The sequence below is a fragment of the Typopeltis vanoorti genome, chromosome 11 (assembly GCF_054136105.1).
Source record: "Typopeltis vanoorti isolate ZY-2024b chromosome 11, IOZ_Tvanoo_1.0, whole genome shotgun sequence".
Lineage (NCBI taxonomy): Eukaryota > Metazoa > Arthropoda > Arachnida > Uropygi > Thelyphonidae > Typopeltis > Typopeltis vanoorti.
This window is the reverse complement of record NC_143559.1, coordinates 111,003,294-111,020,348: the sequence shown is the minus strand read 5'-3', so window position 1 is coordinate 111,020,348 and position 17,055 is coordinate 111,003,294.

Here is a 17,055-nt window from a genome sequence, read left to right as displayed (position 1 = left end):
TCGACACACAATAAATGCAGCGATGAGGACAATAACAGGTTGTGTCAAATCCCCCCCCCCCTCTACTGGTTTCCAACTTTGAGCAATATTGCACCACAGAACTTATGCAGGCAAAATGCTTTAGTAAAAGAATACAAAAAAATAAACAGCGATCCCCTGTTGCCGATACCTGAAGACCTCCCATATATAAACATGAATCGCCTTAAATCCCGACGGTCTCCACCTAATACTGGCTGAAGAACTAGTCAATAGCAATTTCAATGTTAATTCAAAATGGCTAGAAAATTGGAAAGAAAAATCGCCACCAGACGTAAACAAGTATATCCTTCCCAACCAAAATCAGAAAGGGATTGAGCTTTCATCACCCATGGAAAAGCATAAATAGGATATGCACAGAACATGATATCTGTGCAGACAGCTTATAGAAGTGGGGAAGATCACCTACAACCCCAATGTGACTGTGAGGTCATAAAACAAACCATCTGACACATTGTGGAGAACTGCAGCATAAGAGCCTACCCTGGTGACCTGAGAGACTTTTTTGAGGCAGATACTTCAGCTCTTGATTGGCTATCTGAACTAGACTTAAAATTTTAGACTTTTTTTTTACCTGATATTTGTATATGTGCATTACTTGTTTCATTTTTATTGTCTGCACAAATATGTATTGATATATTCTGATATCATGTGTCTTTATTATGCCGTACGCTAACTAACTAAATAAATACAGCAGAGTTGCATGCAATTGATCTTCCGCTTGGGCATATAAAAGAAAATTTCTCAAATAAAGTATATAATTCAAGAATCATTCAATTCTTTACAAGCCATCTTGCTACTTGTGTATAATCCTCATCCAGTGATTTGTGAGATTTTACAGTTGCTGTACAAAATTGAGAGTCCTTAAGTTTTAAATTCAGCTGTGCTGGATCAACCTGCCACAATGGAATTAAGGGAAATGAGACTGAGCTGAAGGCTATCAGATCAGCTATCAGTTCGTGTTTTACAGATTTGTCAATCCCATATACAGACTACAGACAGTTTATAAGTGTAGCAAAAATGCATTCCTTTCTTGAGTGAAGTGCTGTCACTCCACCAGAACATGACAAATGGTGAGACACTTATTGCACTGTTCACACATAGCAGGCCATCACCTGACTCCTCAGAATGTGCAAGATGACTGTAATCTATACGAAGTCTAGCAAGAACAATTTCTCTCTTCTCTTTCTTCTTCGGCTTGACTACCGGTATTTAATTTCAGGCTTAATCTTGCATTTTATTTGTCATTGCTTCCTGTCACAGTGACTGCCATTGGGTTATCAACTTAGATCTTATAAACTGTCTGCAGTTTGTATATGGGATTGACAAATAGTACCTGTAAAACACAAGCTGATCTGACAGCCTTCAGCTCAGTCTCATTTCCCTTGATTCCAGTGTGGCAGGTGGATCCAACACAGCTGAATGTCAAACTTAAGGACCCTCAATTTTGTACAGCAACTGTAGAAACTCACAAATCACTGGATGAGGATTATACACAAGTAGCAAGATGGCTTGTAAAGAATTCAATGATTCTTGAATTATATACTTTATTTGAGCAATTTTCTATTATATGCCCAAGCGGAAGATCAATTGCATGCAAGTCTGCTGTATAATTACTACAATGAACTACACAAACCAGTTGCTGAATTAGAAATCTTTATGTAGATGTATGAAAACGTTACTTAGGCAGCATATATTGAAAATACTTGGTCAATGCGTGTTATAGGCAACTATTTAAGATAGCTACTGGTCAGTAATTGTCAATTGTGTTAATCACAATAGGAAAAACAAAGGATCTTTCAGAGTTTGATAAAGGGATTATTGTGTGTGACTGTCTGACTGGAGCCATGATTTTGAAAACAGCAGTGCTGACTGGTTTCTCAAAAGGTGAGATATCAAAAGGATGTTTAATCAATCGAAATATAACCACCATTGCTTATCTAAATGGTGTAACTGATGACAGTCTACCAGGAACGAGATCGCTGCCTGCGAAGGCTTGTACAGACATACAGAACTTCCTTTGTGCAGCAAATGAATGAAGCTTTTAATGGAAACTATTCCCAAGCCATATCTCACTGAACTACATGCAGGGAATTTAAGATGATCAGTATTGGTAGTTGCTAAAGGAGGTCCAAAATGGTGTTAAATAAAAGTTTGTAACTCAGTGGCTGGTATGTATGTGTGTGTGTAAGATTTGATTGAAGATGATAAAGTTAGGAAATACACCTAACAGAGGGTTTATATTTGAAACTATCAGTATAGATGGGAAGGAGATTAGAGTGTTCTGCCCTGTGCACATTAAATAACACATCAACTTCTCACTGTCATACTTCCTTAGACAGTGAGAAGTTGCATGATGGAGTGTAATGCTGCAACAAAGAATAATAAGATATATGAAATAGAATAATGGAATCATTTGACTGGCAAATGGGTCCAATTTGGGACTTAGATATTGTTGTAAAATGTGAGATGTCTGTAAAAGTGCAGTTTCCTATAATTGAGATCGTGGTATATCTGGGAGGCTCATCTTTTCCAGATATTTCTTAAAGGTTCTTAATATTGCTTCTAGTGCGCCTATAACAGTTGGAACTGTTGTTGCTTTCTTGCTCCAAATTCGCTGAATTTCAATCTTCAGATTCCTATACTTGGTCCATTTTCTGCTACCTCTACTATCTCCCTGATATAGCCACATCAGTAAACCACACATGTTGTTCGACTACAGTGATATCTGCCATATTTTGTTCAAGATGTCTAATCTGTGAATTTTTAAGTCTCATAATATTTTGGCATTTTCATTTTCAATAACTTTTTCAAGTGTATGTTTCCTAGAGATTTTGCAAGTTTTTCATGTATAACAAGTGAGATACTTTTCTTGCTTGCTTGCTTTGATTTTGATATCCAAAGCTAATTTTCTTTAGAATTAATGTTAGAGGAATCAGGGCTAAGATGAATAATAGAGGTTATAGTGAGTCACCTTGAAAAATTCCTCTCTTGATATTCATTGTGCCCAGATTATCTCCATGGATTATTAACTGAGTTTTGCAAGTGGGCATGGCAGTTAGGAATTTTCTGATGTTTTTACTCAAAAAATTTCTAAACATTTTATAATCCAGCTATGTGACAAAGAGTCGAATGCTTTCTGGTAATCAATCCATGTCATATATATGTTGGCTTTTTGCCTTTTAGAATTTTTCGAAATCATTTTGTCAATGGCGATTAAATTTTTTCCCCTCTACTTCTTCAACACACCTTTTGTTCAATAGGTAGAAATTGGTGCTGTGATAAATTATTATTATTATTATTATTATTATTATTATTATTATTATTATTATTATTATTATTATTATTATTATTATTATAAGCGAATGCCTATTATTCCCTTATAGGGAGTAATAGGCATTCGGCCGTTTAACCCTATCTAGCTTTTGGAGACGGAATGGGCAGTTCAATCTCCACCTGGTAGCCAATCAGAGATAGCTGGCCATGACTATCACTAATCATAAGCAGAAACCGATGAAAAGAGGGGAAAAAAGTGATGCCATCTCTTGGTACCGACCCCTAACAGAATATGCTACTGTCTGAAATAATGTGGGTTCTACGATCGATTTTCTCGAGTTTATGGGATGAAAAACCCTAATTTCCCGGAGAGAGAGAAAAAAAAAAACCACTTACCCATGCCAGAGATCTACTAATTTGGAGCCGGTTGAAGATAGGCTTAGAAAATGTTCCTGCAGTTGGTGACTTGACTTGAACTGAAGTCTGTCTTCAGGCTTCCTAATGCAGAGGATGCAAGTGCCTCTTTCACTGAGCTTGCCCAGATTGCAATCTTTTTCATCTGAAATATTGGTTTAAAGGCAAGTGTAATAGATACCATACCTAACTATATATTCTAAACTACAGTAACTTGAAAGGTAACTTCAACAACGTCTGACAATTTGCAAAGCCGGCTATGTCCAAAATTGTCATGACGAGAACAATTTAGGACATAGCTGACTACACCGCATTGTTTTAATGTGTCCTTCCCACTGGAAAATCGCCACCTTAAACAAAGCCCATTGCTGTTTGCCTCTAGAAACCAGGCAAATATTAAAAACTCAATTCCTGGGACAAACAAAACCTTGGCAGAATTGAAGATAAAAGCAATTAGTTATAAAAAGCATCCACAGCAAAGAGATGGAGCTAGTAGTGGGCCTACAGAAATACCACACTGGCACAAATTGATGTTTTCTAGGCAAAGATTAATAGGTGAATACATCATACATCAATAATAATGCTGACCATACCAGAGAAGCTATTGCATTAATACCTGTTGAATTTCTGTACGCCTGGAATTCATTTTCTGCTCTCTAGCTGTTCGACAAGAAGCATTTTTTTTTTTTTTTTTTTTTTTTTTTTTTTTTTTTTCCCTTACGGCAGATCTGAACAGTAGAGTATAAATCCTAGGCACACAGACATATTTCAGGAGAATTTATAGAAAACAGCAAAGCTAATAATGAGTCTTCTTACACCATGAAGACACCGTTATAATAATAATAATAATAATAATAATAATAATAATAATAATAATAATAATAATAATAATAATAATAATAATAATAATAATAATAATCTGTAACATGCCTTCTATATTTTTGTTCATGTTATAGTTGATGATGGTATGTTCGCGCTGTTTCAGGATATAAGAATATACAGGAGAATTGATATAGGAAGCGGTCACCATTCATTGAATATGATAAAAATGAGTATTTACGCAAGAAGAAAATATGCACGAAACTTAAATGAAATCAAAATCAAGCAGCTTTCAGAGTTGACTTGTAGACCAAATATATTATTCCAGTTGAAAGGCTTAGTAAAAAATGCATAACCAACGTCTAAGCCTTTCCACGAGAATTACGATAATCCACGGAGATGATATCGCACTTAAAGCACGCCATTACGGTAAAATGAAGTTAAAACTATCAAGACAACTGAATCGTCTCGCTTTCCTAAAACGCTGCCGGGATAACCAGGTAATTCCTAACTATGTGAAATTCAAGCACCGTTTCTCTTCGCAAAAGGCTCTTTGTATTTATAACCGTGGCAGCCAGGCCATGCTAAGAGAACAAGTTGCCCACGACTCGCCGTTTCCTGAATGATGCTAACTTAGCTATACAGGCAGTCGAAGATGACCTTTTAAGTACCTTAAGCCACGAAATTTTATCTATTTTATACGACATCTCGTGCACTGCAGCGGAGAAAGAATTTAAAAAAGTACGAGATCGACACATCAAAAAATTTGAAAATTAAAAAAGAACTCGATCTCGAAACCACAACTTCCTACCGAAACGATAGTCAACCTTTCATAATTTAGTGTAAAACCTGAAGCACTCGACGCCCTCTCACGTGGCCACAACTTCGCCATTGCGCCCAGAAGAATACCTGCTGAAGATATTATGATATGAATTGAACGCGGGATACGACACCTTCCAAACCACGTCTCCGACGATATTAGACTGGATGTGGCTTGTGTTCTGACCAAAGCTAAACCACCAAAAGCCAACATGCCCAGTCAGGAAATTAAATCTCTACTAGAATTAAAGAAAAACAAGAAAATAATAATCACCAAAGCTGATTAAAGGAACGCCACAGTATTGCTTAACCAAAAGGATTACACAGGTAAGCTGAAAGCGCTATTGTTAGATCGGGCTACTTACCTCCCTATCGAGTAAAATCGCACCAACTCACAAATTAGAAAACTCCACAGGCTTCTTAAGAAGGTCACTTCTTGGCCTGTGGAAATCACTAACAAATTAAAACCATTTAACTCCATACCCCCGCCCCCCGTATTTATGGACTCCCAAAAATACATAAGGAAAATGTGCCATTACGTCCCATGGTGGATGGCATTGATTCCCCACATACAAACTAGCTAAACAATTGGCCAAAGCTCTCTCACACTATACTGGCAACACACTTTCACACATAAAAAACTCAGCCCACTTCAAAGCCAGCATAGAAAACCTTACAACACACTAACATAATGGCCAGTTTTGATGTCTCCTCCTTATTCACAAATGTTTTCGACTCCAAGAATCCCTATAGCTAACCAAGCTAAATTTCCTCCCGATATCACAGCCCTATTTCAGTTCAAAATGAACTCAGGCTATTTTGATTGGCAAGGAAAATTCTACAAACAAATAGAGGGGACAGCCATGGGTTCTCCACTCTCCCCACCCTTGGCCAACTTTTATATGGAGACTTTTGAAGAGAAAGCCTTAAACTCTGCCCAACAAAAACCAACCATTTGGCTTCGCTATGCTGATGATGTGTTCGCTATTTGGCCACATGGCTCCGATGCACTCCTCTCCTTCCTAACACACTTAAACAACCAACACTCCAGAATCAAATTCACCCTGGAAGAAGAAAAAACACCTGCCTTCCTTTCTTAGACACACTAGTCACCTGCTAGCCTGATGGAACCTTAGTTTTCTCAGTCTATAGAAAACCCAACCATACAGGCAGATCCCACCACCAACAATCCCCCCCCCCTCGCAACAATATGGAGTCATTAAGACACTACACAACAGGGCTAAACTTATCTATCTTATTCTGCCCTTACCACAGAACTAAACCACATTCTCAACACTTTCTCAGTCAATGGTTACCCCCCAAAAAAATCCAAAAAATATTGAAACCAGTAAACCACAACTCCCTCCCCCCTCACAACAAGGATTACTCTAAATCCATCACCATACCCTATATCCGAGGCGGCTTGGAAAAAATTACAAAAATCCTAAAAAAACATGACTTAACTTCTTGTTACAGACCATATAAAAATTGGCATCCCTTATCCGTTCTACTAAAGACCATGAATATGATGTTGATGTGAGATTATCTTACTTTGAGACATCATAGGGCAAATCTTATCTCTGTGGCTCAAAGGGTATTCTATATTATTTGTCCTTATCTATTTCTCTCACTCATATGTCCGAAATTGTTGGGATGGGAAAAAAAAATAGCATTAGGTGGTGGAAGTGAAAAGGTCGTCAAGAGGGTGACAGAGGTCTTCCTTGCAATGCACCCCAACCTAACCTCATCACCCCCTATTCTCCCGCCTCTCCTCCAGAAGATGTCTGCTCAGCCTCGTGGAGATGAGCGAGCTCATCATTTGCGGATATCTTTTAGTAAAGTCACCTCCAACTGATACTGATAACTTTTTAGGAAAAATAAATAAAAAAACGTGTTTTTTATGATAACTTTTTAGGAAAAAAAATAAACCCACACCAACTTTGGGTGAATGCAAAGGAATTTGTTGAATTGCACGCGGGTTTCCCGTAGCCATTAACCGTGTTTATTCACAGCTGCGTTCAGGTGAAAGTTAGCCTCATCGCCGCACAAAATCATCCACGGCCACGCAGCGTCCAACTCCATTCGAGCAAGGAATGTTTAAGCGAATGTCAATCGACTTTCCAAGTCTTGCGGGTGCAACTCCGGTGTCAGGGTTACCTTGAATGGGTAGAAATGAAGAATGTTCCGTATAATTTTCCAGAGAGTTGTGTAAGGCACATCCATGTGTCTTCATACAGCACGGGCACTGCAGGAACCAACGCTGCTATTCATGGCCTGCCCCACAACGGCAGTTTCAACTTCATTCACTTGTTTTGAACCAATTTTTTGCGACCTTGTGCAAGTGTAACTCCCAACGATCCCGTTTCTTCAAAGCGACTAATCATTCATCACAGATCACCTGGAGACAATGGACCTCGTCGACATTTCTTTAGGAGATGAAATTTGGGGAGTGCAGCAACAGAATTGCAACAGTTTAGGTAGTACAGCTTCACGATGTTGAGACAAGGCTAGTGACATCACTCTAGACGGTAGTAACAACAAAATGAAGAGAAAGTCCTATGTCCATCTTTTTGAAAACCTCGTGGAACCTGTCGAGTTGCATGATGCATGATATCCAAATTTCAAGCATTTAGTGTTTACAACGCCCCAGGTGGTGAATTTTGGAACTACGTCCCCCATCCCTCTAAGATATCGCTTCCGAATGACACACAATGTATTCTTGCAGAGATTCGCATTATTACGATCACTGAGTGGCGCTTCACAAGGCATTAAACAGGGATATTTCAATCTTGATCACCCTGTATATATCCTATTACTGTATTACACATTGCAATAAAATTATCATCTGTTAATCTGATAGCTTACATATTCATTCGTTTGGATTATCTGGATGATTATTTTATCCAGCTATAGTTTTAGGAACCCGCTCTCCAAACCACGGCCTCTGTGTTCGAAGATTTCCATCTTTTCCGATTTTCGATTAGGTGAAAGATGAATTTCATCACCCAGTGATGACCACTGGCTACTTTAATAGAGACTTCAATTGACTGCAAAAGTTCCATTTTTAGTCTCTAGAGAAAGATTTATTATCAAAATTAATAATAAATAAATAGAAAAAAAATCCTTAGCCCATCCACGGCTCGAATGTACTTTTGATTTACAGGAAAAACAATTAAATAATAAATAAACAACTAATACATTTTCACTCATATCTCTGTTTTTTGCCTATAAAAATAAAAAAATTCAATATAAAATAATATTAAACGAATAATAAAATGCAAGGTATTTTGATATTAATGGAAAAATGGAGGTGATTCTTACTAGGTTTAAAACAAACGGAAATGCAGTAGAAGTAAGTTCGAAATGATGTTTTGGTACTCTTGAGTGAGTAATGAGATTTCTGTTGCAAATCTAATCATTTTGTACCTCCATTGTTAATATCAGGAAAATCTTCACTTACTGTATACACCCATTTAGATGCATGTCTCCTGCCCATTTATGGTCCGTTTATTTCAAGTAGTAATGGTTATCAATGTGTCAACGGCCGAACATTTGTGAAACCGTTATCCTGGTTCGAATTCCTAGAATACATACTTGGCACACCAGAAATTATCACATATCTTGAGAAGCAGAAATAAATTATGTCCGAAGAAGCAGAAATAAATTATGTCCGAAGAAGCAGAAATAAATTAAACAACTCAAGTCAAAATAATGACACTTACCAAATATGAATAAGGAATAAATAAAAATATTAAAGGTGTCCTTATTCTTTTTTAATAATAAAATAATAAACGAAAATTACCTTCGAATGCTACAACATTGAATAATTAGATTATGACATGTATACTTTTATAAAGGGAAATGAACCAAGATTTCTCATTTTGTTCAAACATTGCACTCAACCAGTGACTGATATACTTTAAAGCTGTTTCATTACACTGTTTTAAATCTTTTCGCGTACATATATTACACAGGCCAGCAACAAACATTTCTTTTTCTGCTGATTATGATCTGACACTTGTTTTTTTCCTAATTTGGGTGCGCTGATTTCAAATATCAAACCCATTTTTCTCTATCACGTCAGGTTTTTCCTCTATGGCATTTTACTTTTGTTAATTTGTAAGTTTTTGATAGTTTTAAGGAGGCAGTAATATTTAGAGGATCAAGCAAATCGATTTTTTAATATTATTTTCTGAAAGTATGTACTTTTAAAAATCTGATCCTAACTTTTTATCAAGAAATTCGAAAAATTCCAGAAGATATATGGAGAAAATAAATGGAAAACAGGACAAGGACTGCTAATGTGGAACGATCAAATCAATAATATAACTGACATTAAATTACAACAAAGATTTAGATATTTCCAACAAAATGAACAAATTCTCCAAAGTAAATAGAATAATAAAGAAAACATTAAGACTGACAATTAAGACTATCAAATGAATTGCACGCCATGCTCGTTTTCAGTAGTTCTAATAATAATTATCTAAGAAAAATATGTGTGATATTGTTGATTTTAACTGATGATCTCTATTTTGTTAATTAAAAAAAACCGGGAAAAAATGTAAATTTTACTTTATGAGCATCACGGCTATTGTCATCCAGCTTCTTCCTGAATTGAAAGATTAACATTGACCTCGTACTACGATATTTTGACTTACATATAATAATATATTATAACAAGAAGTGCTTATCCTTATAAGGACTGGCTTAACCACCTTACCGGCCGTTATGGATCAAATACGCATCCTCATATGCTTCGTATCCATCATATATTTCATTGTTATAACAATGGTATTACAATTTTAATATGCACTTCGCATCCGTGATAACGTGAACGTCTATAGACGTCTTGGACGGTAGCGTGGTTAAAGGGGCGAAGCAAGACTGCTTTTCATCTTCCCCGTTATCTGTAGAGGACAGTATACGATAAGGTATTATTGAGCTATTAAAGCTCTGATCATGGCAGAGAGTAACCGCAATAGCCGAGCCTCAGAACTTGATTGGCTATAGCATTGCCATCCATTACCCTCCCAGGGTAATGGATGGCAATGAGAAATCATCCAATAAGAAATAATTTAACCATTAACATTACCGACAGGATGGGTGAAGCACTAGTGCGTTTCATATTCCCCTTTATCTGTAATGAGAGTTGTTTGGGAATGGGAGGTTTGTGAGCAGTTAAGCTCCCCCTCTGAGGGCAGTTGTGTTAGCTATGATCAATTGAGAGAAGAATAGCCTTCGGTCTTTTGTGTTTGTAGTAATCAGTCTCATTGTAATTGACAGCTTGCACGATTAGTGGGTTTGAATGTGAACTTGACTTCACGAAGAAATTTTCTGCAAGATTACGAACAAAGGAGGAAAAGTGAATCTGTGAATTTCTGATGAACCACGGTACATCCAGGATCATCCTAAGGCATTTGTTTTGGATTCTCTGCAATTTCGAAATGTTTGATCTTGAAGTGTGACTCCATGCTGGTGAGGAGTAGGTAACGACTGGACGACGTATTACCATCCGGTAAAGAAGCAATTTATTATGTAGGTTCAATTTGCTCTTGCGGTTGATCAATGGGTAGAGCTGTGCTATTACTTTGGGAGATTTGGAGCCAATGAGATTGATGTGCTTGTTAAAAAGGAGTTTCTTATCCATTAATACCCCAAGATATTTGGTCTCTGATTGCCATGGGATCTTATGACCAGAGAGCAGGATGTCTTCTTTAATGCAGATCTTCCTTCTTGAAAACAACATGGCTGAGCTTTTGAGGGGGTTCACTTGAATCCTCCAGTTGTGAACCAGCTTGCCCAATAAGTAGTCCTTATCCTTATAAGGACTGGCTTAAAGGGGAGAAGCAAGAATGCTTTTCATCTTTCCCGTTATCTGTAGAGGACTGTGTAGGGATTAGGTGTTATTGAGCTATTAAAAGCTCTGATCATGGCAGGAGGGTAACAGCAATAGCCGAGCCTCAGTTAGAACTTCATTGGCTACAGCATTGCCATCCATTACCCTCCATGGGTATTAATCATCGCATCTCACGGTCGATCACCTGCTTCTCCTCGCCCAATAAGTAGCTAAAAACATAAAATTTTATATGAAATTCATGTTAAATAAATTAGGATGTATTACTAATTTAAAAATAACTTAAGAAATAAACGATCATCCTCAAAATATTTATTTATTATAATAAATATTAAGGTTTAGAAATATTTTATAAACTGATTCGTTAAATAACTTGAAAATATTTCTTTTGTTTTAGGTAAGTGATAAGAGCTGTAATACTTTTATCACGCAAATCTAGGTGTTGAATATTTTATTTATAATTTATTACAGTTATTTTGAATGGTGTATAGACTTGTTAACTTTCAAAAAGTTATGTGTACGGAAGAAAGACGTGTGTTCAATTCCAATCACCGATGATTTTTTTTAATCCGATTTCGGTAGCCTAAAATATTGATTTCCATAACTTTTTTCTCTCAATGTAAGTTTGAATTGGACTTATGGTTATTTTCGAAGCGCAAAGTCTTGTGATTTTTTTTAAAAAAATTAATGTATGTGGTACGAAATGTATTGTGAAGATGAGTCTATTTTGAAAAATAACATTTATCAAAACTACATTAGTGTCGTGTACGATTTCTCACTATAATAAAATAGTTTGATATGTTTATGGTCTACTAAAATGCATGTTGCATTATGTTGTCACAGCAACGACTTCGGCCTGCGCACTGCAATCAGAGCATACTTCCTAAATATATCGCTGATCGTATTCTATTTTGTAATTTAATTATATATTATGGAAAGCATCATGATCGCATGTAAATTCAATAATTAATTATGCTGTTTGTACTCTGCTATGCATTCTTCTAAATGCCGATTTTTCCCTCTCTCTCTCTCTCTCTCTCTCTCTCTCTCTCTCTCTCTCTCTCTCTCTCCTCTCTCTCTCTCTCTCTCTCTCTCTATATATATATATATAGAAAAAATAATAAAGATACCAAAAAATTTTATACTTGGTTTTAATCCTTTTCTCAAAAGCAAAACAAAGTTTTGCGAGTGAAATATATTCACGTCTGAGCAACTTATATATATACAGAGGCTAATGACTTCATATCACTTGCCTTAGTATGTATCCCATAATGCAAATCACCCCTCCCCTTCACGCGTGTATAATGTAATGCATAATTGGAAGGACAACTACCCAGACTGGTTTGTTTCGATATTTACTGTGTTCTCTTCAGTGGGAGCCTGACCTGGGAGATAGAGAGAGATACCAAGGTCCTTATAAGGACTGGCTTAAAGGGGCAAAGCAAGAATGCTTTTCATCTTCCCCATTATCTGTAGAGGACAGTGTAGGGATAAGGTGTTATTGAGCAAGTAAAGCTCTGATCATGGCAGGAGAGTAACAGCAGTAGCCGACCCTTAGTTAGAACTTCATTACCCCTCAATGGTATTGGGTAGAATGAATAAATCTCCGCATCTCACGGTCGATTGATTCCCTCCAATCAGATACCAAGGTTGAAGTAATGCAGAAATCATATATATCTAATATACAAGTAGATATAAGGAGCTCGATCTTCTTAATAAAAATCATTCAATGAGAGAACGACGTAAAAGGTTTTGTACATTGGGTATAATATACGTTAAAGATACCAAGAAAATTTTATACTTGGTTTTAATCCTTTTGACAAGTAAGCAAAACAAAGTTTTTCGCGTAAATACATTCACGTTTGAGCTACTTGTATATAGAGGCTGATGACTTCATATCACTTGCCTTGGTATGTATCTCAGAATGCAAAGCACACACACACACACACACACAAGCACGCACACACACACACACACACACACACACACACACACACACACACACACACACACACACACACACACACACACACACACACACACACACACACACACACACACACACACACACACACACACACACACACACACACACACACTTTCAGATGTGTATAATGTAATACAATTCATAATGGGAAGGGCCACTACCCAAACCGGTTTCGACCGTTCTTGAATCTCTTCATTGGGAGATAGACTCGGGAGAAATACCAAGTTTTTAAAAGAACTTGGAGATGGGCTGAGTCCTTGACTCTTTATCCCGTCATCTGAATGAAGAATATCTATGTGAATGGGGTGTTATTGTGCTAAACGCTCTAGTCAGGCTGGGTAACGGCAATAGCTGAGCCTCAGTTAAAACGTGATTGGCTTCAGCATTACCATTCGTTACCCTTGGAGTCCTAAAAAGGACTTTTCAATACCAAGTTGTCCTTATAAGGACTACCGTAAAGGGGCGAAGCAAGAATGCTTTTCATCTTCCCAGTTATCTATAGATGACAGTGTAAGCATAAGGTGTTATTGAGCTATTAAAGCTCTGATCATGGCAGGAGGGTAACAGCAATAGCCGAGCCTCAGTTAGAACTTCATTGGTATACAGCATTGCCATCCATTATTACCCTTCAAGGGTATTAATCACCGCATCTCACGGTCGATTCAACTGGTCCTCACCTACCAAACCAAGTTGAACGCAGAACGATACTGTTTTGATAGGTGAAGCATAAATGCTTTTCATATTCCCCTCCATCTGAAAAGGAAAGTTCTTTGGGTGGAGAATTATTGAGCTTTAAGCTCTCCCTGAAAGGGCAGTGAGATTAACTGTGTTCGGCTGAGCATAGAATTAATTTGGGTCTCTTGTATTTGCAGAAATCTGCTTCATTATAATCTGAAGCTTGCTTGATCAGTGGGTTCGGATGATTAATTGTCTTGATGAAGAACTTTTCAGCTAGGTCATGAAGGAGAGATATAATGTAGGGAATGTTGACGTCTCTGTGAATTTGGGAGTTTCTGATAAACCACGGAGCATCCAAACTCATTCTCAGACATTTGATTTGTATTCTCTGCAGCTTTTGAATATTTGTTTTCGAAGTATGACTCCACGCAGGAGATGCGTAAGTTATGACTGGGCGTATTACCATCTTGTATATGAGCAGTTTGTTCTGAGTATCGAATTTACTTTTTCTGTTGATCATGGGGTAGAGCTACTCTATTACTTTGGATGTCTTTGAACTTATGTGTTCTATATGATTGGTGAATTGTAGTTTTTTATCCAGAATTACTCCGAGATATTTAACTGTATTCTGCCATGGGATTTTAACACCTAGTAAATGTATTCTTCCTTGATTTGAGGCTTTTTTCTAGTGAACAGTATGGCTGAGTTCTTCTGTGGATTGGATCGGATTCTCCAGTCCATCAACCATTTTTCTAATGTGTGAATACTGTTTTGGAGTCTCTTGATAGCTAGTTTGGGGCCGAGAGATCTTGGTAATAATGTAGTGTTTTCAGCATATAATGCAGTGATTGGTTGAGCTTGGGTTTTGATGGATATGAGCAATATAGATAGAAAACAACAAGGGGGCCAAGAGTGAGCCCTGCGGCACTCCCGCCAGAACCTTGCGTCTGGTTGATACAGTTTCATTTATTTTGACTTGCATGTATCTGTCTCTGAGGTAAGAGTGAATTATTTTAACTAGATTAGTAGGCATATTGAATGTGATGAGCTTGTAGAGAAGACCCTGATGCCACACCTTCTCAAAAGCCTTTGCAGCATCTAAAAAGACTGCAGCTGTATGAAGGTTCCAGTTGAAGTTTCGGAGATGTATTCGATCAGCCAGTGGATCTGCTGAACGGTTGAGTGGTTTTTTCTGAATCTGAATTGCTCATTTGGGATTATACGTAGTTGGTCCGTTTGTGTTTGAAGCTTAGTAAGGACTACTTTTTCTGCGATCTTTCCAAGGTTAGACAGAAGACTGATAGGTCTGTAGCTTTCAGGGAGTTGGGCGTTTTTTCCCATCTTTTTGATTGGTGTGACATCTGCTATTTTCCATGTTAAAGGGAAATACTGGAGTCTGAGGATGGCATTAATTATGTTGACTGGATGTACAATGGCTTTTCTGGGGAGTAGTTTAATTATTTTGTTTGTAATTCCATCTGAACCTGGAGCTTTATTGTTGTTCAGGTGGGTTATAATGTTTATAACGTCTGTTGGAGAAGTGGGTGTGAGAGGTTCTAGGTCATCTTTTTGTTGTGTTATGGCCTGACTAACTCGGTGGTGAATCTTGTAGATGAGATTGATGTTCAAATTTTCATATGGCAGCTTGGAAACTTGCATTGAGTTTCCAAGCTGTCGGCCAGAGCCGCTCCCTTTTCCATGTCAGTATGAGCTATTCCTTTCGTGGTTTGAAATGGGGGTAAAAGTTGTCTTTTAGTGCTGAAGGTTCTCAGAAACTTCCATATCGAGTTGTCTTCTGGGTTTAATTTCGTTAGCTTAGATTCCCATTCTTGGTTTCAATGTTTTTGGAGGGCTTCACGGACTTGTCTGTTTAATTTATTCAAATTTGCTTTATCTTGAGTGGCTCTTGTATTATGATACCTCCTTCTGGGTTTGTTTTTCCGTCTAATTAAATCCATGATTTCCTCGGGGATCCGACCACTAGGGTGAAAGACTGTAGTTTGGGTAATTGACTTTATTGCATTTTTGATTTGATTGGTAAAGTTTTTTGCAACCATTTCTATCTCCTCTTTAGTGTGAATAGTAGGGACTGGGCCAATGTGATCAGGTAGGATTCTGGAGAGTTTGTCCCAAGATATGAAAGAGTGGGGTGGGAGAATTGTTCTTGTGTACCAAGTTGAAGCAGAATAGGGTTGTGATGGGACGAAAGTTCATTTATTGTTTCCAGCTGATATTGGTATCTGATGTTTTTGAGGACGACTATGCCTAGTACATCTGAACTTCCAGTTGAGTTGTGCGGGATGTCTGACATGTATATAGAGAATAGCAATGGATCCAGTAGAGATCCCTGCGGCACTCCAGCAAAGATGTGGCGCTGGGAGGATGTAGAACCGTTGATTTTTATTTGCATTGATCTATTCTGAAGATATGAATGGATTAAGTGAACCATTTTTAGTGAGGTACCGGCGGAGATAAGTTTGTGCAGGAGTCCAAAATGCCAGATTTTGTCAAATGCTTTGGATAAGTCTAGGAAAACAGCGCCTGTGCACTGGTGCCAGTTGTAGCTGGTGGTGATGTATTCCACAATTCTGTGGATTTGCTGGGTAGTACTATGGTGTTGCCTGAAACCAAACTAACTGTTCTTTAGGGAGGATATTTAGGTCATTTAGTGAGGTTTGGAGTCGTGAGAGGATGACCTTCTCTGCAACCTTACCCAGATTTGAGATAAGACTGATTGGACGATAATTTTGCGGTAGGTGTGGGTCTTTGCCTGGTTTATGTATAGGAATTACGTCAGCCAGTTTCCAGGTGGAAGGAAAATAGTGAAATCTTAAAATTGCATTTATTATACTGGTCAGGTGCACTACTGCTTTTCGGGGAAGAAGTTTAATCACCCGATTAGTAATGCCGTCTGGCCCAGGAGCTTTTTTGTTCTTTAATTTTTTAATAATGTCATATAACTCAGCAGGTGATGTTGGTGCAATATGGTCAGTGCTGGAGATAGGAAGTTTGAGTGAGTGTCTGACCTTGCTGTGAATCTTATATATGTAGTCAAAGTCAAAGTTTCCATACGAAGGCCTGCATTGCTCATCGAAGTTGTATGCTATAACTTCTGCTTTGTCTACATCTGTGTGAGCAAGGCCCTGGTCAGAGAATATTGGGGGAAGGG